Source organism: Notolepis coatsorum, assembly GCF_963971535.1.
Source record: "Notolepis coatsorum genome assembly, chromosome: 1".
In the NCBI taxonomy this organism is placed as follows: Eukaryota; Metazoa; Chordata; class Actinopteri; order Aulopiformes; family Paralepididae; genus Notolepis; species Notolepis coatsorum.
Window position 1 is genome coordinate 96,720,567 of NC_140165.1, and position 25,153 is coordinate 96,745,719.

General features: G+C 42.1%; 1 protein-coding gene across 1 annotated transcript in view; it reads right to left on the reverse strand.

Moving 5' to 3' along the window:
- prox3 (prospero homeobox 3) overlaps positions 1-7,878 on the reverse strand; it is a 108,493-nt gene extending 100,615 nt beyond the window's left edge. Inside the window, exon 1 of the mRNA XM_084333458.1 lies at positions 7,600-7,878. The gene's annotated coding sequence lies outside the window, so the exon portion shown is untranslated. The remainder of the gene's footprint in view (positions 1-7,599) is intronic.
- Between the last annotated feature and the right edge of the window lie 17,275 nt (positions 7,879-25,153).

Genomic DNA, 25,153 nt, shown 5'->3' on the forward strand with positions numbered 1-25,153 from the left:
CTGTTGGTCCGGGCCTTGAGGGGCAGACTGTCTCTGAGCCTGCTGGTCCGGGCCTTGAGGGGCAGACTGTCTCTGAACCTGCTGGTCCGGGCCTTGAGGGGCAGACTGTCTCTGAACCTGCTGGTCCGGGCCTTGAGAATGTCTGAACCTGCTGGTCCGGGCCTTGAGGAGTAAACTGTCTCTGAGCCTGTTGGTCCGGGCCTTGAGGAGAAGACTGTCTCTGAGCCTGCTGGTCCGGGCCTTGAGGAGAAGACTGTCTCTGAGCCTGCTGGTCCGGGCCTTGAGGAGAAGACTGTCTCTGAGCCTGCTGGTCCGGGCCTTGAGGGGCAGACTGTCTCTGAGCCTGCTGGTCCGGGCCTTGAGGGGCAGACTGTCTCTGAGCCTGTTGGTCCGGGCCTTGAGGGGCAGACTGTCTCTGAGCCTGCTGGTCCGGGCCTTGAGGAGTAAACTGTCTCTGAGCCTGTTGGTCCGGGCCTTGAGGAGAAGACTGTCTCTGAGCCTGCTGGTCCGGGCCTTGAGGAGTAAACTGTCTCTGAACCTGCTGGTCCGGGCCTTGAGGGGCAGACTGTCTCTGAACCTGCTGGTCCGGGCCTTGAGGAGTAAACTGTCTCTGAGCCTGTTGGTCCGGGCCTTGAGGAGAAGACTGTCTCTGAGCCTGTTGGTCCGGGCCTTGAGGAGAAGACTGTCTCTGAGCCTGCTGGTCCGGGCCTTGATGAGTAAACTGTCTCTGAACCTGCTGGTCCGGGCCTTGAGGGGCAGACTGTCTCTGAGCCTGTTGGTCCGGGCCTTGAGAATGTCTGAACCTGCTGGTCCGGGCCTTGAGGAGAAGACTGTCTCTGAGCCTGTTGGTCCGGGCCTTGAGGAGTAAACTGTCTCTGAGCCTGCTGGTCCGGGCCTTGAGGAGAAGACTGTCTCTGAGCCTGTTGGTCCGGGCCTTGAGGAGTAAACCGTCTCTGAGCCTGCTGGTCCGGGCCTTGAGGGGCAGACTGTCTCTGAGCCTGCTGGTCCGGGCCTTGAGGAGAAGACTGTCTCTGAGCCTGTTGGTCCGGGCCTTGAGGAGTAAACCGTCTCTGAGCCTGCTGGTCCGGGCCTTGAGGAGTAAACCGTCTCTGAGCCTGCTGGTCCGGGCCTTGAGGATGTCTGAACCTGCTGGTCCGGGCCTTGAGGAGTAAACTGTCTCTGAGCCTGCTGGTCCGGGCCTTGAGGAGTAAACCGTCTCTGAGCCTGCTGGTCCGGGCCTTGAGAATATCTGAACCTGCTGGTCCGGGCCTTGAGAATGTCTGAACCTGCTGGTCCGGGCCTTGAGGAGTAAACCGTCTCTGAACCTGCTGGTCCGGGCCTTGAGAATGTCTGAACCTGCTGGTCCGGGCCTTGAGGAGTAAACTGTCTCTGAGCCTGTTGGTCCGGGACTTGAGGAGTAAACTGTCTCTGAGCCTGCTGGTCCGGGCCTTGAGAATGTCTGAACCTGCTGGTCCGGGCCTTGAGGAGAAGACTGTCTCTGAGCCTGCTGGTCCGGGCCTTGAGGAGAAGACTGTCTCTGAGCCTGCTGGTCCGGGCCTTGAGGATGCGGTACCGTTTGCTGGATGGTAGCGTATGTCACACTAGCTTGTCGGGACGGGGCTAATAACTTCTCCAAAGTTACGCAAAATTTTGGCAAGGGAAAACGGCCATGGCCAATTTCAAAAGGGTCCCATGACCTCTCACCTCAAGATATCTGAAGGGGAATGGGTTCTATGGGTAATCCCATGCAGTTCTTTGCATGCAGTACGAATGTATTATATTCTAAAGATGGTGTATTTGACCATTTCTGCATGCTGGGGTCCCTAAACAGTCTTGGAACAAAGTTGGATATGATGACTGGAAATCTAAGACTATTGTGGATCCAATTGTATTGATGTGTGATGATAGTCCCCATTAGTAGCCATTTCATTATTCATGAGACTATTCTTTTTGTTTTTGTTTTACTTGACCTCACTGTATAAACTGTATAAAGTGACCTAAACTAGGGTGACCTCTAGTACTAGGGGTGCACGATATTGATTTTTTTGACCCCGATATCGATACCGATAACTTTCTGCTCCTCAAGGTCGATACCGATACCGATAACCGATATATAACCCGATTTATCATGACATGAGCGTTACTACTATGAACAAAACAAAGCCAAGAGAACAGTTTTGACTCTTGAAATAAAGTGACTATATTTATTTTTCCAAATAAATATAATTTGAGTCGATCACAAAATTCACAATCCGTCAATGTCATTAACAATGTAATTCCCTGAACAATGAGTGAACTAAAAACCAACAGGTATTGTGCTTTGTCAGTAGGGATGGGTACCGTTCACATTTGAATCGATACCGGTACCGAACGGTACCTTTTTTCGGTACTTTAGTCTCTAAAAATGTAATCTACCTACCTCAGTTGTAAAAAAAAAAAATCCAAACTTCAAATAACCACATTTTTGACCGTTTTTGGGTTTGCCATTGCCCCGACTGCTTTGTTGTTGAATCAAGTCAAATCCTAAGTAAGCATATATTGTGCGTGTGAACGTTGACATGAAAAGAAAAAAGTTTAAAAAAAAATATATATATATATGTAAAAAAATATATAATAATACGTTTTTTTTTTTTTCGGAGCTATCAATAATTTTATCGGGTTTATCGGGATGACGTCATAATTGCTGATATCGGCCCAATAATTATCGACCCGACTTATGCTTATGGCTTTAACCTCGTAACCTCTTAGCGTTCGACGTACCGTATACCTACCTCTCCTACCTCTCATCTAGAACCCAAAAACTGGAATCCCAAGTGATCCCATCGCCATCGCAATTACTTGTGTATTATGTGTATACTCGACATATATGGGAAATAGGTTTGAGGCGTTAAAATCTCTGAGCGATCGCTCTGTCCTCTGAGGGGAGGAGTCCTTGCAGAAAAAAAAACAAAGAAAAAGGTTCCCCACACCAAACTATTCCAGTTCAAAAGGTAGGCGATATGTGTTTCCCTTATATGCATTATATGCTAAATCATGAGCGCCGCTGCTATGAAATAGAGTACTAGACTACCCCCCGATTGAAAAAATATATATTATAATAATAATTGTATCATTCCATTTGAGCTGTAGGGGGTGCTTAACACTTAACCATACAGTTTGACCATCTTTTTTTTTGTATTTTATTTTTTTATTATTTTTTAAACAAACACATAAACAAACATGACAACACACAATAGGATATACAAATACACATATGCTCCAGCTCGTACCCCCCTCTCCCGGACCCCCCATTGGATAATCCAACCATTATAATTTGTTCCTAACCAGACACTCCCATTATATGCTGGCTTTTATTCTCTCCACCACTTCTAACCACATTGCCATTTTGGATTCATTGAGACCCAAAATTCTAGCTGTTGATATTTCTTGATAAATCACATTGAGATATGTAAGAATCCAGACCTTACGGCACATTTTTTCCGGTTGAAACCATCGTGATGCTATCAGCTTTTTAGCCACTGTGATACCGGATAAAACCAATCTCTTTAGCTGTGGAGGTACTGCATGCTCAAAGACATCATTCAGCAGTAATACAGAGGGGTGTACAGGTATATCCAGAGTTAAGAGATTTGACAATTGCTGGGTCACTTCTTTCCAAAATATCTTAACACTTTGGCTGCCGGGAACCGTCTTTAGACGTCTTTGCTGGCCATGCTAAAGTTGCCGGAGGACGCGTTACGTCGTCCTTATATCAATATTTCAAAAATCTGCGATCGGATTCATATGTCCCCTCCGCTGGCCTGAGATCCACCAGCAGGACCCACTGAGCTCTCTGGCGGTTCAGGAGCGCCATCTGGTGGCCGATCGGCGCAATCGCCAAACAGGATGTGGCATAGAGGTTGTGCTAGACGTCCGTAGTACTTCCGGGCGCTCGCTATAGGTCATGGGACTCTGGCTCGTCACGCTACACGGTGATCGATTGGCAATAACTCGATAAACAACATGATTTGGACGTATATACCATTATACAAGCTGGAGATGGACCGGGTAAAAATATATCCCATAATGATAAGATTTCTACTCTACGATGATCGCCCAACGGCGCGCGGAGACTGGGGTGAGTTTCAGCGTGTAACGTTACCGTCTTCGATACTAACTGCTATTATCAACATTTGACCCACATTAGATGATTGGTATAACGCTGCCCACGGAATTATAAACGCCCCCTCGCCCATCCGGTCAACATCAGATGACGTGTAGTAACTTCTAGAAGTACGTCTAGTTGGAATTTTTTATATCGCGCTGATTGCCATCAAACTGTATTTCATCATCAATATAATGCATTTGGGGCTATATATCACGTTCTGGAGAAAGCTGCAGAAAGAGATGAAAACATACTTATACATTAGACCATACTTTACTATGAATATGTGAATGAAAAAGTTTAACGTTGCTACACAATGAACAATACATATAGGACTTTGAATGGGCCCTAATAATGGCAATGTAGCAATAGAATTTAAAAAGTTATAGCCCTGCAAAGAAGGGGACTTTCTCCATAGACAAATAGCGCTGGCAATCTATGGTATATCATGAATTTAACCTTAGGCAGCCAAAGTGTTAACTGGTGGGCAGTCCCAGTACATGTGCATAAATGTCCCTTCGTCCCCATTTGTACATAAGGAACATTTGGAGTCTTGTTTAAGACCCATTTTGTTCAGTCTTATAGGAGTTAAGTATGTCCTGTGAATATAGTTAACACTTTGGCTGCCTAAGGTTAAATTCATGATATACCATAGATTGCCAGCGCTATTTGTCTTCTTAGGTGTAACGTGCTGTTGTAGTGTTATGATTTGTGTATGTTAGACAGTATGTTCTATGTATCTATGTCTGTTTTCTATTTATATTATCTATTAAATCATCTATATCATCCATGTTCAATACAAAGTGTAATTTTTTTTTACAAAAAGTGTTGAGGCATGTCATTAATCTTGACATTTACCCTGATTACAACTGCACTGCAAAGAAATGTAATCTTATCAAGTGAAAATATCTTGTATTTGGTACAATAAGTCCAATATTGAGTAGAATTATCTTGAATTATTTCTACTAGTTATTTGTTTTAGAGCGTATGCATGAATACCTTGTTTAGGACACCTTTCCTTCTGATAAAACATTGCAGCCTGACATGACGCAGTAGGTCCATTGCAGTATGAATAGCAGTTTTGCTTGTTATGATATATGGTGCAGCTCTATCCCCCATTCAAGTAAATGCTTTTAAAATGCATGCTTCACCTCTACTACCCCCCCCCCCCCCATCCCTTCTCTCTCTTCCTCTCATTCTCATCCCCTCTATTCCTTTCATGCTCCTCTCTTCCTCTCATCCTCCTCTCATTCTCCTCTCTCTCATCCCCCTCTCCTCTCTTCCTCTCCTCTCTCTGTTATCAGTTCAGACAGCTTGTTAAGCACTGTTTGATCAGAGTGTTTACCGTCAAACACAAGCACGTACACGCGCGTGGGCACGCGCATGCACACACACACACGCACACACAGAGGAAAATAGGGTGAGTGAAAAAGGGATTACAATGGTCAATGGTCCTTGGGGAGAGAATGGGAATGAAAGCATTAGTGTGTGTGTGTGTGTGTGTGTGTGTGTGTGTGTGTGTGTGTGTGTGTGTGTGTGTGTGTGTGTGTGTGTGTGTGTGTGTGTGTGTGTGTGTGTGTGTGTGTGTGTGTGTGTGTGTGTGCGTGCGTGCGTGCGTGCGTGCGTGCGTGCGTGCGTGCGTGCGTGCGTGCGTGCGTGCGTGCGTGCGTGTGTGTGTGTGTGTGTGAACAGTAGCCCTACTTAACAATGATAACAGATGCTAATCCACTTCAGATGGGTACAACTACCACTTACTGAATAGATAGATGGAGGGATGGATGGATGGAGGGAGGGAGGGATGGATGGATGGATGGATGGGTGGAGGGGGTGATAGAAGATGTAGACAGACAGTGTCAGCAGAAAGACAGGCAGAAAAGAGTGAGAGACAGATATGCAGATGGAAGAAATGATTGCAACATCTATCGTTTTCTATAGGTATGTAGGTACGTAGATGATAGATAGATAGATAGATAGATAGATAGATAGATAGATAGATAGATAGATAGATAGATAGATAGATAGATAGATAGATAGATAGATAGATAGATAGATAGATAGATAGATACCAGTAGATGACTCACAGATAGATGGAGGTCCTTTGGTGCAACATAAAGAGAATAATCCCCCTATAAATAGCTAAATATCAATTATTCAAATGCCCTCTTCTCTAACATAATACAGCCCAGATGGCAGGCCAGCCAATGCGCTTATACCAGGGAGGGACAGATTAGCTTTTCAAAGCCAGGGCAAAATACTGTACAAAATATTAACACAGAGCCATAAAATGGTTAAAACATTGAATATAGCTTCCTACTTCGGATTATTGTTTGATAACTATTTTGGCCACATGTAAACTTTTGTAAGAAAAATGTTAAGAAAAACCTGGAAAGGTAAATAATGCACAGAAGTATTTAGGCTAAATACTGAATAATAATAATAATAATAATAATAATAATAATAATAATAATAATAATAATAATAATAATAATAATAATAATAATAATAATAATAATAATAAATAATAATAATAATAATACTGCCATATCATAATAATAGGCCTGTATTGGTTTTTATTCCACAAAGCATACATATTGATGGCTACAGGAACAGTGTGATAAATATGTAAATACTTTTTTGAATCATTATTATTATTATTATTATTATTATTATTATTATTATTATTATTATTATTATTATTATTATTATTATTATTATTATTATTATTATTATTATTAGTATAAACATGTAGCCTACACTAATAATACATGTAGTCTGGGGTCATGTACCCTGGGAGAATAACAGGTGTTAGTCTAATCTAAATGTAGACGCTAATAATGTGGTAGGCCTAATAATACTTTTATAGATTTGTGTACTCTAATAGAGTGATAATAAAGAGAGATAGTCTCTCTTCGTAAAAGAGAAGCATGGGTAAATAATTGATATTCTTTTTTTTATTTTTATTTATTTTTATTTGTTTGTTGTAGTCTATGTGTGTGTACAAAATAGTGTGGTAATTAATTTGTAAATGCCTTTTTGAATCTGTTTGAGTAACCTAAACGTCCAAACACTTTTGTCGCCCCCCCCCCCCCTATTCATTAGTGGCTTCTAAGCTTCCGCCCGCGCGGGTGGCAACATCTGCCAGTTCAGTTCCGCGGCGCGAGAGGAATCAGCTCTGGCCGCTGCTGTGATGCACGAGCTGTTGCCAGTAGCGTGCGCCGGTGCGTCCATTAATTGGCGGCCATGGACGAATGTCGCAGTATAAAAGAACAAATAACACACGCGCGCACAGATGGACAGGCCAATAAAATGTGGAAAACGCGTGCGCACGCACGCACACTTCCAAAATACAATGTGGATAATAACTGAAAATCTCGCACGCACGTACTTGCTTGGCGCATAAACTAATGTTTAAAAGCCTAAAAAGTCTAGCTATAGAAACAAGAAACTAAACTCACTTAACCACAGTGACGAGTTTTGGCGATGTCCTCTTCAGAGACCCTCCGCTCCCGAGTCCGTGTCTCTGTCTGTCTGTTTCCGCCACTCTCTCTCTCGACTGTTGGCACCGGGCGGTCAGCTCGTTGCCAACATCGTCGGCGAGTTTCCTGTTATTACTTGTTTGTCTCTCCTTTCTCCTCTTCCGTTACCCCCCTTTTCAATTATCTCACTCTCTATTTCATCTGTCTCTCTATAGCAACTCTGTTTTTCTCGAGCTATCGTCCTCCTCTCTTCCTATCTGTCTGTCAGTGTCATCCTCACGCGCTATTCTCGGTGTGGAGTGGCGCGCGGTGGGCGGTCGAGGCGCGAGGCTACTGTAGGGCGGGCTGTCCACTTGACGGTCCGGTCCCTCCCATATTGGCATGACCCCCGGTACACCCCCCTCTCTCCCTCCCTCCTCCCTTCTCTCCCTCTCTCTCTCTCTCGTCATGAGCTAACCCCAGATTTGGCCTATGAACGTGCGTGTGTGTGTGTTAATAGTTGTCCTAGTTACCGAACCTCATCCTAGCTGCAGGTAAAAAAGTTGGCCGCCATGCACAATAATCCTACAATGTGATATACCAGGTACCATAACGGTTTTGGTTCAATGCCTTCCAACAGCAGGTAACAAAGTGGAACAAATAAATAATAATAATAATAATAATAATAATAATAATAATAATAATAATAATAATAATAATAATAATAATAATAATAATAATAATAATAATAATAATAATAATAATAATAATAATAATAATAATAATAATAATAATAATAATAATAATAATAATAATGTACTAGATGTACTATGTACTATTATTATTATTATTATTATTATTATTATTATTATTATTATTATTATTATTATTATTATTATTATTATTATTATTATATATATTGGAGAGTTTTGATCTGTAGATGACAATTTAGCTTTTTGGGACTATTGACCCACCCAATTGTTATAAACATTACCAACATACACAAACCCTTTACAGACATACAAATAGCCTACCTGTTGTCTGGTACCTTGTATCAACTAGAAAATAAAAACATGTCTCCATTACTATTTTCGATGGTGGGGCTATCCATTTTATTTTTTACATGTGGATCACTGATTGTGCCTTTAAATCAAAAACATTGTCCAACTTGTCGAAACCTGAACGAAGAGTGTCTGCTTTCTGGGCACTGACATAATTGTATTGCATGTGACTTTCAGTGAAAATAATAAAAGTAATGTTCTACTCAAGACACCCAGAAAACAGACTCTGTTGAAGCTTTGAGAAGTTAGACTATTTCAACAACTTCAGGGTGAGTGTTTGACAAATAAGTGGCCCAGACGTTATGGTTCAATCAATCAAACCTTTATTTATTCTCGAAAAGACAATTGAGGTCACCCTCATTTTTAATGTCGTCAAGACTTTACAGACATTTCAATGCATACATTTTTACAATATAATAATAAATATGAATAACTAGCACTTTTCACACATGGACCGCAGTCCAGAGTGCCCCACAGCAATTAGTATAAAATGAACATAGGCATAAAATCAGCACACAATTGACAGAATAAAAAACAATGCATAAATTGCAGACATATGTATAAAAGACAATAAAAGTAGTGCAACGTAAATGTGCAGACATAAGAATAGGCATAAAATAAGTACAATAGTACAATGTTGCTCAAAGGCATATGAACCCCCCCGGAACAGCCAGTCCCCCAAACACCCCACACATCAATCCCTACCACATCCCCATCAAAGACACCCCCCCCTCGATAAAGCACGTCATGACCAATAGGTAATATAGAATGCTTTTCAGTAAGTGCAATTTAATTACATGACACACCGCCCATGGCATCTCAAGTTAATTTCACTCTATGTTCCCAGCTGTGATATATAGCTAGTAGTATATTGTTACATACACAGAGGTGGATCAGCAAGGTGTCCAGTATAAAGCACAGCATGGGTTGTGCTGAGCTCACCCTTTAAAGATCCCCTCCACACATGTTCATAACACTTTCAAAATGTTGTATATGGAATATTTATAATAAAACACAAGGTACTTGTGCCCTAGGGGAGGCTGGGTGGCGTAGCGGAGATTGCACTCGTCACCAATGCAAGAGACTCCGGTCTCGACTCCCCGAGTCAGCATTGCCTGCGGCTTGGGCCAGTCGTCATACTATCTCAATTGACAGAGGTAGCGCGTGGAAAGTCGATGGGTGGGGATTGGACGTTGTGGACAGCGACTCCTACAGGTCGGTTGGGTGACGCCTGTACAGCAGAGATAGGAAGTAGCGGGGGCAGCGTGAGCCATAGATATATAGATATCTATGGCGTGAGCCTCCCACGCGTTACTCCTCGCCACTGAGAGTCCGCGCTGTCTGGTGAAAAGATGCGACAGGCTGCCTCCTTGTGTACCAGAGAGGACACGTGATGCAAGGCTTCTATCCTCACTACAGCCGACCAGTGGGAGGCATAGTCTAGCAACGTTCAAGACAGGGGAGGGGAGAATTGAAGGGGAGAATTGGTGATACAAAATTGGGATGGGAGAAAATAAGAGAGAAAATAAGGAGAAAAAGTGGATAAAAAAAAGATACTTGTGCCCTAATGATAAGGATAAACGCTCAATGAAGAAACCCAATGGCCATCACAACCCAGCGAGATAGATATAGGCCAGCATATCACCAGGGTTATCCCTTAATTCACTGGTGTTTCATTAAGTTAGGCCCACGACACCTCTGGAAAGCTCAGTTCCAGCGTCCCAGAACACCCCCTCCATATTAGCTCCCACTTTTCCATCATATCCACACGCCAAACCTCCCTATGTTATCCTATGTCAAAAATACAATTCCTGACACCAATATTACACATGAAACAGCAACAACAGAGTAGAAAAGAAATACTCTTAGTTTACCCTTTGTTTACTTTGGCCCCCAGCTGATATTATTTCTCCTGAATCAAATCCACTGACTGCTTTTCAATGCTTCTTCTGACATCTTCTGCTTCCTCCACTGAATCCTCCCAAGGCATGGTCAATTCTATAAAATATACTAACCGCTGACTATACGAGACCATAATATTAGGTCAGGCCTCAAGGTAGTGCTACTATCTCTCGTGGAACAACCCAAATCTACATGCATCTCCCAATCAGTATCTCCATTTAGGTGGCATGTCTTATGCCTGCCGAAAGGGGCAACAGTGGCTCGGGAGGTAGATCACACAACCTGGTTAAAAAGGTTAGAAAGACTAGTCTTACAGCGTGACATAATATTCCTCAACGCTGCCGTCACTGAACAGAGTGGACCCGACGGTCCCCATCTACCCACTGTTTTAGGTTCTGTGGTGATGGCAGCACATGAGTAGCTCCCATTAGGAATTTTATATGATTTCCCTCCATACTCCACAGGTCCTTACAACTAATCTTCCTCTTCTCTACACTTCCCCAGTTCATCCACTGTCCCTGCTTAGCCTGGGCCACAGCCTTTGTACACCTCACTACTTCCTCTTGTCGCCGTACCTGCTCCACTACCAGCTTCCCCCTTTCTGTGGGACCTGCTTTACTCCATACTGTCTGCCTCTGCTTCTTGTCTTAGGTTCTATTTCCTCCCTCTAGTTGGATTTGGGCCCAAATGACTAACTACTGTATCTTTTCTCCCTGATAACAATAACTCTGTTCTCACCTTCACACACTTAAACTCCTCTGTTACACTCATTACTGGTAGCTGGAGATTGGAGAATGCCTTTCCCATACAATGCCACACTGGTAATACACAGAGGAAATCCTAGCCATTTCCTAATGTACAAATTAACCAATCTCTCAAGCCTTTCTACATTTGATATTGGCACTTCATATATTGACAATGGCCACATCAATTTAGGGAATAAACCAAACTGCAAACACCATAACTTCAACTTGCCTGGAAGCCCTGGCTTCTCTATCCTTCCTATCCCCTCTACAACATCTTTCCTATCTGTTCACTATCATTCAACTCCTCATTATACCACCTACCCAAACCTTTCACTGGCTTGTCCCTTATATATGGAATTTCCTCCTCATCTACATAAAACCTTTGTTCTACTACCTTCCCTCTGGTCAATGAAATGCTTCTCGATTTACTAGGCTTAATCTTCATCCTAGCCCATTTGAGATTATCATTTAACTTCTCTAGTAACCTTTTTGTACAAGGCATTGTCCTGGTCACTAATGTCATGACATCCACGTAATCCCTAATAGGTGGGAGGTGCAACCCACTCTCCCACCCATTTTGAGGCTAATAATTACAGTGAACCCTAGTGGTGAAATAGTGCACCCTGCCATAAGGCCTATCTCTAGTCTCTGCCATGCTGTTGTACACTCTGCAGTACTAAAGCATATTATATTATCTTGGAAGTATGCTTTCACCAAGTTTACAATCACCGCTGGCACTCTAAAGAAATCAAACGCACTCCAAATAAGGCTATGCAGTACCGAACCAACCGGCATTTGCCAGGTCTAAAAATACCACATGTAAATCTCTTTTCTCCATCTTGGCTGATTGAATCTGGTGCCATATGCATATGCCTATGCATCCGGCAAACTTGGTATTCCTGCTTTCTGTACTGTGGTGTCTATTAAACAATTCCTTTCTAGGTAGTTTGCTAGCCTCTGTGCCACTACACTAAAGAAAATCTTACCTTCTACATTCAGGAGGGATATAGTCCGAAACTGGCTGAACATCAATGACTCTTTCTCCTTGGGAATTAGGATTCCTCCTGCTCTACACCAAGTTTATGGTATAACCTGTTTATCCCATACTACTCTCCACACAAATCCGAGTACATCAGGCACACTTTTATAAACCCAGTAGGGAACTCCATTCGAAGCCTTTGCATGCCTTACTACAGCTGCCACTTCCTTCCACGTTGGTATATCTCTCCTAATGGTGGTATATCTATATGCTTGAAGAAGACCAGAAGGGTCGAAACGTCGCATCTGCCTTTTTTTGTCAAATAAACAACTTGGAACTACGAATGAGTTGCGAGCCCTGCTTTATCTTATGTATTACTGTTTTTACAGTTTGGCTCAGCACCAACAAACGGAGGATGTGCGTTATTTATTTTTTCTGAATATCTGGAGGAAGGCCCATTTCTCATTTCTCTATTCTTTCCTGTATCTGAGTATGTATTTATTTTTTAAATATTCTTCTACCTCTTGCTTTTCTCCCTTTCCTTGTCTTAACATTCCTTTATCAAACTTATATGGATTCCTATAAAATGCTGTCCTGACTTACCTTCTTCTTTCTCTTCCTCCTAAGTTGTTCTGCCCTCCTGAGGACTGCTAGCCAATTTCTTAGCTCTTCCTGCAAAACCTTAATTCCTTTCACACCTTTCTCCACTGCTTTCTTAGCTGTCTCCTCTCCTTCACTAATTTATTTCTGCCGTCTGGACCTAACTGACTGCAATCTCTCCCCTCTCTTTCTCTCAATGATTCAAAATCTTTCAGCATAAATAATGTCTCTTCTCTACTGTACACTGCACAGTATTGTATATTGTATGGTAACTACGTCTACGAACATTGTACATATGTCTAAACTGAACACTGTGACCTCTTTTTTTACTTCTAATTTTTACTATGTTTTTATTTCATACTTATCTTCAAGTTCAAGTTCTTTAATAGTTGTCATACAGAAGTACAGAATACTTTCATACAAAATGCTTCTTACTGTTACGCTCCAGAGACTGTGCTAGACAAGATAGTATCAAATAACATAATAACATAATATAGCATGAATTTAGAAGAAGAAAATGAGGTCACAGTTGTTCGGTATAGACATATGTACAATGTTCTGAGTTACCATATAATATACAATACACAATACTATGCAGTGTACTAATGTACAGTACTATCTAGTGCAAAGCAGAAATGGGATGAGGTACAATTTTAGGTACAATTTACAGTAAGGTGTACGAGTTGTAGTGCAATCCTTCATCCATAAATATAAAGTGTGGGGAGTGGGTGCTACAGTATCTTGTCATGCACAGTCTCTGGAGCGCAACAGTAAGAAGCATTTTGTACAAAAGTATTCTGTACTTCTGTATGACAACTATTAAAGAAACTTGAAACTTGAACTAATTTATTTTCCACTGTTCCTTTAAGTCCATCGAACACAATTTTCGGATCCCTATTAACAGTCTCCCATTCTTTCCTTTCATTTGCCCAAGACCATTTATCTCTAGCATTTTGTTCACAGCTCTTCTCTCTGACCGGCAGGCTGGCCTCATTACCATCTACACCCCCTCCTACGGTGCTTTCCCCCTCCTCCTCAGTGATATAGGGTTACTGAATCCTGCAAACTGTGGTTTTCTACCTGTCGCTGGACTTCAACCGACTGACTTGACTGATTCTCAAGAAGTACTGATCAATGTGGCCAAACCGCACTCCCTCTACCAAGCACAGCTTCCTTCACTTCCTCTACCAAGCACATCTTCCTTCCCTGATGTATCTGAGGAATTTTACTGTTGTTACTTTCTGCTACAAGGACAGATCTGGATCTTCTTTCCCTCTACCGCTCCACCCCTGCACTCCATTGATGCATTCATCTTACTCATAGTGCTGTTCTCTATGGTTCTAGTTCTCATCTTACTCATAGTGCTGTTCTCTATGGTTCTAGTTCTCATCCTACGCATAGTGCTGTTCTCTATGGTTCTAGTTCTCATCTAACTCATAGTACTGTTCTCTATGGTTCTAGTTCTCAACCAACTCATTGAATTCACAAATAATGGATTGCGGCCGCTAATACCACCCTTAACTACGCCCGCTATGTGCTCTGTCTTACGGACCTATTCACTAAAGATATTGCATGAATGATATACTAGCGCAAACACGACCATACGGTGTGCAATTTGCTCCTAATATCTGGCTGTGCAGTTGGCTCGCGGAGCAGTTTGCTCCGCAATTTGCTCCTGATATGGTCAAATAGTATAAAAAATACTGCCCATGCAACCGTATGCATGTCCTAGGACAATGGCAGACAGAAAACGAAAGCTTCGATTCTCTGATCGTGAATTGGAAGTCGTGATGGATCAATACAATAGCTCTTTGTTTCTAGTTTCAAGTTTCAAGTTTCTTTCTTGACTTCCGGTTCCGGGTCGAGTATGTAGTAGTCGCAGTGTGTAAAGCTGCCGCTCCCGTTATTTATATTTAGCCTTTAAAAGCCTCTTTTTATACCCCCAATTCGGTTAAACCTGTACGTATATATCACCTTAGGTTTCCAACTAACTATATTGACTGAAAGAACCACGATGCCACCGAAGAAATCAAGCGAGCCAAGGAGAGATGACGGTTCAACCGATACGGATAACCTTGCTAGGCTAATAGAAGGGCTAATGCAATCCCAGATAAAGCTCACGGATTCCCATCTTAAGCTCGAAGGCACCATAAAGATAATGGAGAAGACCTTAATGGAAGGTTTATGCTCCCTAACCAACCAAGTTGCCGCTATCAAAGAATCTATCGAATCAAAAATCGGAAAGCTATGGGAAACGGTTGGTGCACAGACCGATCGTCTAGACGTAGTGGAAACCGGCTTGAGTACTTGCACTGATAGATGCGAGGATGTAGAAGGAACCAACGATAAGCTAATGGCTAAGATAATCGACCTCGAATACCGATTCTGCAGACCTAATATTCGCATAGTAGGTCTGGATGAATCCGTGAGCTGCGAACAACCCAATGTCTCGTTTGCAGAAGTGCTGGTTGCAATTCTGGGACCGGAGACCCTCTCTACGACACCTGAAGTGGATCAATGTTACAGAATTGGTGCTCTAAACAACTCCAAACCTAGAGTAGTTATTGCTAGCTTATGTCAAATTGGAATAAAAGAAAGAATTATTCGAGAGGCACGGAAGAAGAATGGTAAACTGGCATACAGAGGGCAAACAGTCTATTTCTATGAAGATTACTGCCCCGAAGTTGTGGAACAACGGTCCCGTTACAAGACCGTGATGCCCCTACTCTACAGGCAAGGTTTCAGACCAACCCTACGGTACCCTGCGAGACGGAGTGAGGGAGTATTTTTCCTCGTCTGATGAAGCTAATACCTTCTTGAAGAACCAGGAGGCCACCTCGTCTAAATAGGCTACAGTATACTGTTTTTGCTGAACACTTCGTTATGGCTTAAACACCAAACGGCGTCATATAAATTTTGATAACCTTGATTCATAAATAGGTTAACTATGTGACGCTGGATATCGTCTAGATACTTAATTTTAATGGTTCGCTACATCTGATATAAGGGGGGTTTGGTCCGGTTTAATTGTTTTGATAAACTATTGAACGTCTGAAGGCTGGGGAGATTAACGTTAGCTCTGTTTAATAATCTATGATTTTTATGCAAGTCATCGTGTTGGGACATGACTGGGCAACCTCCGGAGGTTCCTTTTTATTATTATTTTTGATGTTTTCCCCGTGTGTGTACATGTTTGTATTGGACTTCGAGATCTATTGACATTTCGGGCACGTTCCTGTTGTTGACATATTGGAGGCTTCGGCCAGACATAATGGAACATTACAGAAGATGCTAGAATATCAGACGAGCTGCTGCACAGCGCCCTCTTCTGATACGATGGACTAATGGCACTTTTATTAAAATGAAATGGAATATTCTGGAACTTTAACATGCGTTCTGTGGACCACCCACACGGCATAGGTCACCTTCGGAGGAAACAACAGTCTTCACAGCAGAATATCGCCCACCCCTGGCCTGGTGGACGTACTGCATACATGTATTTAAACCTCCTTCTTTTCTTTTGCAATAGCTCCATTGCCTTTCCTTTCTATTTCTTCTGTGTGTTTAAACTTAGCCAAGTTCTTATAAGGTTTAAGTTAATGTACTCTACTCTTTGAGGCATCTTTTATTTAGCTCCATTGCCTTTCCTTTCTATTTCTACTGTGTTTAAACTTAGCCAAGTTCTTATAAGGTTTAAGTGAATGTACTCTACTCTTTGAGGCATCTTTTATTTTTTATCTCCTTTTTTATTTAACGGGAGAATGGCCAAGCCACTGAGAATAATCTACTAATGGTAGATTTGATAGTTTTAGACCCTATGGCAATTTGCATAGGGGAGTTATGGTTGATTTGCTCGATATGGGGATACTGGTTGTGTATTTGAAAGGGTGGGAGGGGGGTGGGAATAGGGGATTATATGTCTGTTTATTTTATATGTTTGTTTTTATGCTCAAGCCCGGATCTCAACAGGACCTTAACATATATATCTATTATGAATTGCTACTCCAGACGAATTACACACAGGAATACTGCAACCTGTTTAGACTATGGCTAATTTAAATATCTTGATTTGGAATACAGGGGGTCTTAATATACAACATAAACACAAAAGCGTGCTTACATGGATGAAAAGACAACAGGTTGATGTGGCTCTTTTAAGTGAAACGCACCTTTTATTGGCTGACAATGTAAAGCTGGCGGATAAAATATATCAAAACATAAGTTACTCCTCTTTTGGCACTAAATCCCGTGGTGTAGCTATAGTAGTGAAACGGAAGTTGAATATTAAATTGTTGGACGTATGGTCTGATGCAGATGGCCGAGTAACTATTGCTAAAATAGATGACTGTAACAGGAAAATTGCTTTGGTAGCGGCTTACGCCCCTAATGTTTATGACGCTAACTTCTACGCTTCACTCACTAGAGCGATGTTAGATCTCCCTGGGTATTCATTTATAATTGGTGCAGATTTTAATGCCATCTGGGATCCCTCGATTGATAAATCTAGTCTCACCACATCCTATGACCAGAAACAGGCCTCTACGGCACTACAGGCCTGGTCCAAGGATACAGGAGTAAATGATTTGTGGCGATCGCTCAATCCAACAGCGCGAGAGTACTCCTTTTTCTCAGCAAGACACAGGACATTTTCTAGAATAGATTATGTTTTTGCATCCCCTAGACTATTTGATAGCTTTGACGTTGAATTGGGGCCCATTGCACTGTCAGATCACAACTATTTACTCCTAAAGGGCTCATTCAGTAGAATGACATCCCGAGCCCCAAGATGGCGCTTTAACTCGACACTGTTGAAAAAACAATGAATTCAACCTACAATTAAAAAATAAACTCAGTGAATTCCTGCAGATTAATGCGTGTTCGGTACAAGACCCCAGAACGTTATGGAGATCGGTAAAAGGTTTTATCAAGGATAACACTACTGTCTTTGCCTCCAACCTCCGCAAGAAACGTCAATCCAAATTGGTAGAGTTGGAAGTGCTTCACTCTTCGTTGTTCTCCTCTTTATAACGCAACTACTCGTGTCAACTGGAGTCTCAAATTAAAGTGTTGAAAAAGGAGATTAACTCCATTTTAAGACAACAATCTGAATTTCAAATACGCAGAACAAGACAACATTATTACTTTCATGATTCTAAACCTAGTCACCTACTAGCTATGAAGATACGATCCAGTGAACAATTTGCTGATATCCCTGCCATTAAGGACCAACAGGGAATAGTTATTACAGACCCCAAAAAAATCAACAAGACTTTTCGTACGTTTTACTCCAACCTGTACAAGTCAGAAGTGATCTTCGATCATAATAAACTGGATACATTTCTTGATCAAATTAACTTACCTAAACTTTCAAAGGAGGACGCTAAACGGTTAGATGCACCTATTACACTAGAGGAACTTAGGGAGGCTATATCTGAATTGCAAAGTGGTAAGGCCCCTGGCTGGGATGGCATTCCACCCGAACTGTACCTCTCATGTTGGGATGTAATTGGACCCCTATTACTTGATATGATTTTATACTCAGTCAAAGAGGGGAACTTCTCCAGGGATGTCAATATGGCACTCATATCTATCCTACTTAAAAAAGATAAAGACCCCACCGAATGCGGTAGTTATAGACCCTTAAGCCTCCTCGGAACCAATATCAAGCTGTACGCTAAGGTACTAGCCATCCGACTTCAAAAACATATGACATCTTTAGTTCACCCTGATCAGACAGGCTTCATAAGAGGCCGCCTGATCATGGATATTAGACAGTTACTGTATGTGATAGATTCCAGCAAGGATGCCGCGCCTCCTACAGCTGTATTATCCTTGGATGCGATGAAGGCCTTTGACAGGTTGGAATGGTCTTATTTATGGGCAGTACTTAGAAGGATGGGGTTAGGAGAGGGGTTCATTAATATGATCAAAGTACTATATACAGATCCATCGGCCATGATTTTAACAGGTAAATTCTACTCCCCACTTTCCTGTGTCGCGCTCGTCCAGACAGGGTTGTCCTCTTAGTCCCGGACTATTTGCTCTATCCCTAGAGCCTTTGGCACAGTACATAAGACAATCCCAGTCCATAGCGCCGATCTCAATTAAGGGAACACAGCATCACATTAGCTTATATGCGGACGATGTAATATTGTTCATGCAAAACCCTACCACCTCATCTTCTCAAAGTAATAGATGATTTTGGCAATCTATCGGGATTTAAGATAAACTGGCCAAAATCGGCCTTCCTTCCACTTAATGTGACTGCGAAGGCTACCATCCTCCCAGCAAATATACCCATGGTAGAACACTTTAGATGTCTTGGAGTTTAAATATTCCCCACTATATGCCAAACGTTGAAGTATAATTATTCCGGATTGCTAGATAGGATCACAAATTACTTCGGCAGGTGGTCAAAATAAAAAAAAACTCATTACAGGCCCGAGCATCAATAGTTAAGATGGATGTTTTACCCAGAATTAACTTCTTCAGCTCGATGTTGCCGTTACCCCCCCCCCCCCCCCCCCCCTGTTGGTTACTGGCAAAAATTACACTCCGCGGCATATAAATTCATTTGGAACAACAAACCTCCACGAATAAAAAGATCCACTGCACAGAGAAATAAAGCCGACGGGGGTTTAGCATTTCCAGACTTCAACTATTATTTTAAAGCGTTCTCTTTAAGACCACTGATCACCTGGTTTGATTCTCAAGCATCGGTATCCTGGAGATCATTAGAGGAGAACATAGTGGCACCACAGGATATGCAGGATATAGTGTACACCAACTTATCAATTAAGCAATGCAACTTGAGATTTGGCCCTCTTATTACACATGTGATCCGGATATGGCGTGACACACAGAAAAAGTGTACTAACCACCATAAATGGCACAGTCATTCACCCCTATTTAATAATTGCACAACAACCTATCAGATTTCCTAGATGGGAAAAGAAAGGCATACACACATTGGGGGATATCTTCGATGACCATGGTTTCTGCAGTTATCAAGATATATTTAACAAATTTTACCTCACCAGCTCCACTAATTTTTTCTATCTACAATTAAGAGCAGCTTTGAAGGCTCACGGAGTCCCATTAAATATTCCACTTGAGCAACACAGATTTCACAAATTCTTTTATGAAAAGGAGACGTCGAGAGGCTTCGTCTCTGACTTTTATCTTCACTTACTTACGTCCTCATATGATGTCCTTCCCCTAGACTCGGTTTGGAGGAAGGATATCCCAAACTTGGAAGTAGATTTTGATTGAGATGCAGTTTGGGCAAACGTTCGGCTATCATCACGCAACCCGGATCACCAACAGGTTAATCTTAATTTTGTTCATAGGACTTACCTGACTCCTAGACGTTTGCACCTAATGGGGCTCAAACAAGACCCTCGATGCTCCTTGTGTTTAAACGGTGCTCTTGGTACATTTATGCATATGTATTGGGAATGCCCTCCTGTTAAGATATTCTGGGAAAAAGGGAAGGAAAGAGCGAGGAAGAGCACATGTATTGTATTGTATTTATTATTTTTATGTCTTTTAATCTACATTTATTTTGATTTAATTACTGGATTATTGTCATTATTGTTATTATTATTTCTGTCATTGTCCTGTGATTTATCATTGATTTTTACTGTTACTGTATTGTTTGTCTAGTTTTATGTTAAAAAAGGGAAAATAAAAAACATTTGTTCAAAAGAAAAAAGTTTCAAGTTTCTTTATTAGTTGTCATACAGAAGTACAGAATACTTTTATACAAAATGCTTCTTTCTGTTACGCTCCAGAGACTGTGCTAGACAAAAGGATAAGTATAAAATAAAATAAGTATAGCAAGTATAAAATAGAAGTCACGTACATAGACACAAGTGTTCAGTATGTACATATGTACAATGTTCAATGCAGAGTAGAAGTAACTGAGTTACCATACAATATACTATACAATATACTAATTACAATATACTATATAGTGCAAAGCAGAAATGGGATGAGGTACAATTTAGGTACAATTTACAGTAAGGTGTACTGAGGTATGGGTTGTAGTGCAAATTCTTTGCCAATAAATATAAAGTGTGTTTAGGTGTTCTAAAGTGTGTAGAGTGGGTGCTGCAGTGAGTTGTTTGTTTAAAGTGAGTGTGTGCGTGTGGATGTGTGTGCTGTGAGTGCTTTTGATGGTTGTTGCATAGTGTTATTGTTCGTTGAGCAACCTGATGGCCTGGGGATAGAAGCTTCTTCTGAGTCTTTCTGTGCTTGCCATGAGACTCCGGTATCGCTTGCCTGACCGCAGCAGTTCAAAGAGGCAGTTGTTTGGGTGGCTGGAGTCTTTGATAATTCTCTTAGCCTTACCCATGCACCGCTTGTTGTAAATGTTCTGGAGAGTGGGAAGCCCCCCTCCAATTGTGCGTTCGGCTGAACGGGCCACTCTCTGTAGTCTGCTGCGGTCTTGTGCAGTGCTATTCCCAAACCAGGAGGTGATATTGCCAGTCAGGATTCTCTCTATTGTGCATGAGTAGAAGTTCCGTGGCCAACGTTAGATGATTCATGTAGTGTGGGTGATATGATCATCAGAGCAGTTTGTATCGAACACGGTAATAATAAACGCTGAAACTTACCCCAGTCTCCTCGGGCCGTTGGGCGATGAGCGTGGAGCAAAAAGATTGCTATTATGGGATGTTGAAATATGCGATCCATTTCCAGGTTGTATACGTATATACGTCCAAATCATGTTGTTTAGCAAGTTATTGACAACGGATCGCTATCCATTCTGTCGAGCTCGAGTCCCGCGAGCGATAGCGAGTGGCCGGACCGAATATGGATGAGCACCAGTTTCCGTTTCCGGTTTGCTGTTTGGGCGATCCGCCGATCGGCCACCAGATGGCGCTCTTGAACCATTGGAGAGTTGAGAGGAGATCAACACGGGATCTCAAGACTCCGTGGGTGAAATATGATTGCCATCACAGATTTTTGAAATATTGATCTCAATGACGTGTTACGGCGTCATTGGCAGATTACGCATGGCGGGGAATGACGTGTTACGGCGTCCTTGGCGATGTATTTTCAAGACACAATTGCATCCTTTTTTGTCAAATTATTTTGTCATTGCATTTGTTTGTCATGTCATCCCAAAATAAATTAGTTTGAGCAGACCTGTCCATGGTGCTGAATCTTTAGGCCAAAGTTAGGCACTGTGCCAGTGAAAATATTTTCAGAGTTTTTAGAGTGAGAAATTAAGTTGTATTTAATGTTTAGTTAAGAGAATAGAACCCGCATTCTCATATACTCCAGAATAAACGTTTCATTGACCGTGTTCCCAGCATCTATAAATGTTATAAATTAAAAGTTTATTCTGGAGCATATGAGTGTGAGGGTTCTATTCTCTTTATTGTGATTATTACCTAACCCACCGGATCACCGGGGATGCTGGCCATGACATCCCTTACCACCAACTCTCTGAAGACGTAAATTACTTTTTTTTGCTTGTTTTTGCAATGAGGCTCATTTGCATAGAAAGGGGCACATTTCCGCCCCATATTACCTCATTTAAATACCCGCAAATAGCATGGACGCACAGAGATGCAATGATGATGGCAACGCAGTTAGCACGGTATTTCACGCTTTGCAAGTGTTTTCTGGATAGCAAGGTTTGAATTCGCCCCATAGTCTTGTCTGTTCCAGGGTCTGTAACCATTGTAATAGAAATATTTCTATGATAAGAGATTCGATAGAGCTGATGAAATAAAGATTAAAAGGAAACAAATGGACGTTCCGTTGTTGGTTTTATTTGAGCAGCTGGAGCAAAACAGCTGGACACAGTCTGACAGAACAGGTGATCTGCTGAAAGACATGTGCCACGAGAGCATCGAACATCAGGGCTTATATGCAGAGTCCAGAGCTGATGAAACCGCTGAGTCAAGAAAGCTGTTGCAGACTGCAGCCGGATGTAGCCGGTTTCCTGAGGAAACGGTTTGCGACTGGGTCGCCTCGCTTTCTTGAGAATAGAATAGGTATGTGGATTTCAACTCAGGGCTCAGGGTGCAGACAAGATGTTTTATGCAAAGGTGACAAGTTTCCATGAACAGTTTAAGTAGGTCAATGTGTTCCGATGAATTTAGTACAGTCAGGATGTTTCATGCAAAGGTGTCAGGTCATACAGTTTCATGTCAAAAGGTCAATGTATTCAGATGAGTTTGTACATTGGTATATTTTGGCACCACACCATGTAATTTGCCTGTGAGTCATCTTCCGCTGCTGCTCTCGCAGACTCTAGGGGTATTTTTCCTGTATTTGTCGTAGCTTTTTTTGGTGCAACGAAACTGGTTACAGTCTGTGCCACTGCTGTAATGGGGTGCTAACCCACCGCTGTAATGGGGTGCTAACCCACCGCTGTAATGAGGTGCTAACCCACCGCTGTAATGGGGTGCTAACCCACCGCTGTAATGGGGTGCTAACCCACTGCTGCAGGGACGTGCACAGGACTTTAGAGGGGCAGGTGCTCAAAGGCTGAAAAGGGCACTACACTTGTGTGTATATATTAAAATATATTATTTTAAGGGCCCTTTTCGGGCGGGGGGCCCCCTTTTTATGCTTTTTGGGGGGTTTTGGTGATCAAATATTGAACTATAATAATCAGTGAAGGAGCTCACTTATCCTTGAAAGACACTTTTATCACTGACTTAAAAGGCCCATACATCTAATAAGTGCTTACCCTACAGACCCCAAGAAGTGCTGTATATTCTGTATTGTTTAATATAAATGCATTTTTTATTCCAATCCCGATTTGTATTTGAGATTCCCAAATCCCATCGGACTTGACTTCTTCGTGTCCCTCAGTGAGTATAATACCAGCATTCAACTGTATGCGCCACAGCGGTTTCTATCATCATCATCATCACCACCCACGCTATGCATAAAATATATAGGTCCGTGGAGAGGCACGCTGAGGAGGCCGTGCAAACTGCAATGGAATATGGGGCATCTCTCTCTCTTTACCTAATATTTTGATTCTATCCTGAAATTTTTCAGTTGGAAGGGCAGTCTATATGCGTAACGGTAAAAAAAATAAAACATTTTTTATATTTTTTTCAAAAGGGGCACTTTTTTGATGAGGCTCAAAAAGGCAGGTGCTCAAGCACCCCTTGGCCTCTATGTGTGCACGTGCCTGCACTGCTGTAATGGGGTGCTAACCCACCGCTGTAATGGGGTGCTAACCCACCGCTGTAATGGGGTGCTAACCCACTGCTGTAATGGGGTGCTAACCCACCGCTGTAAATGGGGTGCGAACCCACCGCTGTAATGGGGTGCTAACCCACTGCTGTAATGGGGTGCTAACCCACTGCTGTAATGGGGTGCTAACCCACTGCTGTAATGGGGTGCTAACCCACCGCTGTAAATGGGGTGCTAAACCACCGCTGTAATGGGGTGCTAACCCATGCCAGCCCTGATGGGGTCTATTGCCTCCAGTCAACCATCTTTCCAAGCAGTCACCTGGACCATCCCTAACAATTAGTTGTTAAATAAACGACTGAATATAGCTTAGCAGCATCCCTACACCTTTGCCCTCATTGTGAATGCAAGGATCTATTAACAAGTGAAAAAAGTAGTAGAATGCGTTCATCTCTTTTGACTTGACATAAAAAAAATAGGGAAACAAGTCCAGGCACGCACTTCTGTTTTTTCAAATGTATTGGCAGCCTGAAATCATGACGTTTCGGTGTGAACACACCTTCTTGAAATGGCTTGCAAGGATCTATGAACGCCACTCGTTCCCCCTCACATCTTCCCTTTTTTCTTTTACGTTAGCATTTCACATTAGCAGTTAGCATTTCCTGGATGACAGTGTGGCCAGCTGGGCAATGGTGACCATGATAGATTGGCAGGATTTGTTGCATCACACAGGTGACTCAGATATTGAGGAAGTACAGAGGAGCTCCGCCCTCCAGAGGAAGAATGTGAGAAGGGCTCTGTGGTGACAAGTTCTGCACCAATAACAATCTGTATAGTCAAAGGCATGCTTCCATAAAGTTAACTGTAGATAATACATGTTTTTGAGTGGAGGGGATCTTTAACCCTTTGTCGTGTGGGTGTGGCAGTGAAAGGGTTAACCTTCTGTATTGTCGCAGTGAGAGGGTTAACCCTTTGGTAGAGTGCAGTGGAGGTTATTGCATGACTACTAGTGAGGCAGTGCTTCACTAGTATACAGACGAAGATTTTTTTTTAATTATTACATATTTTAATTATTATTATTATATATATATATTTTC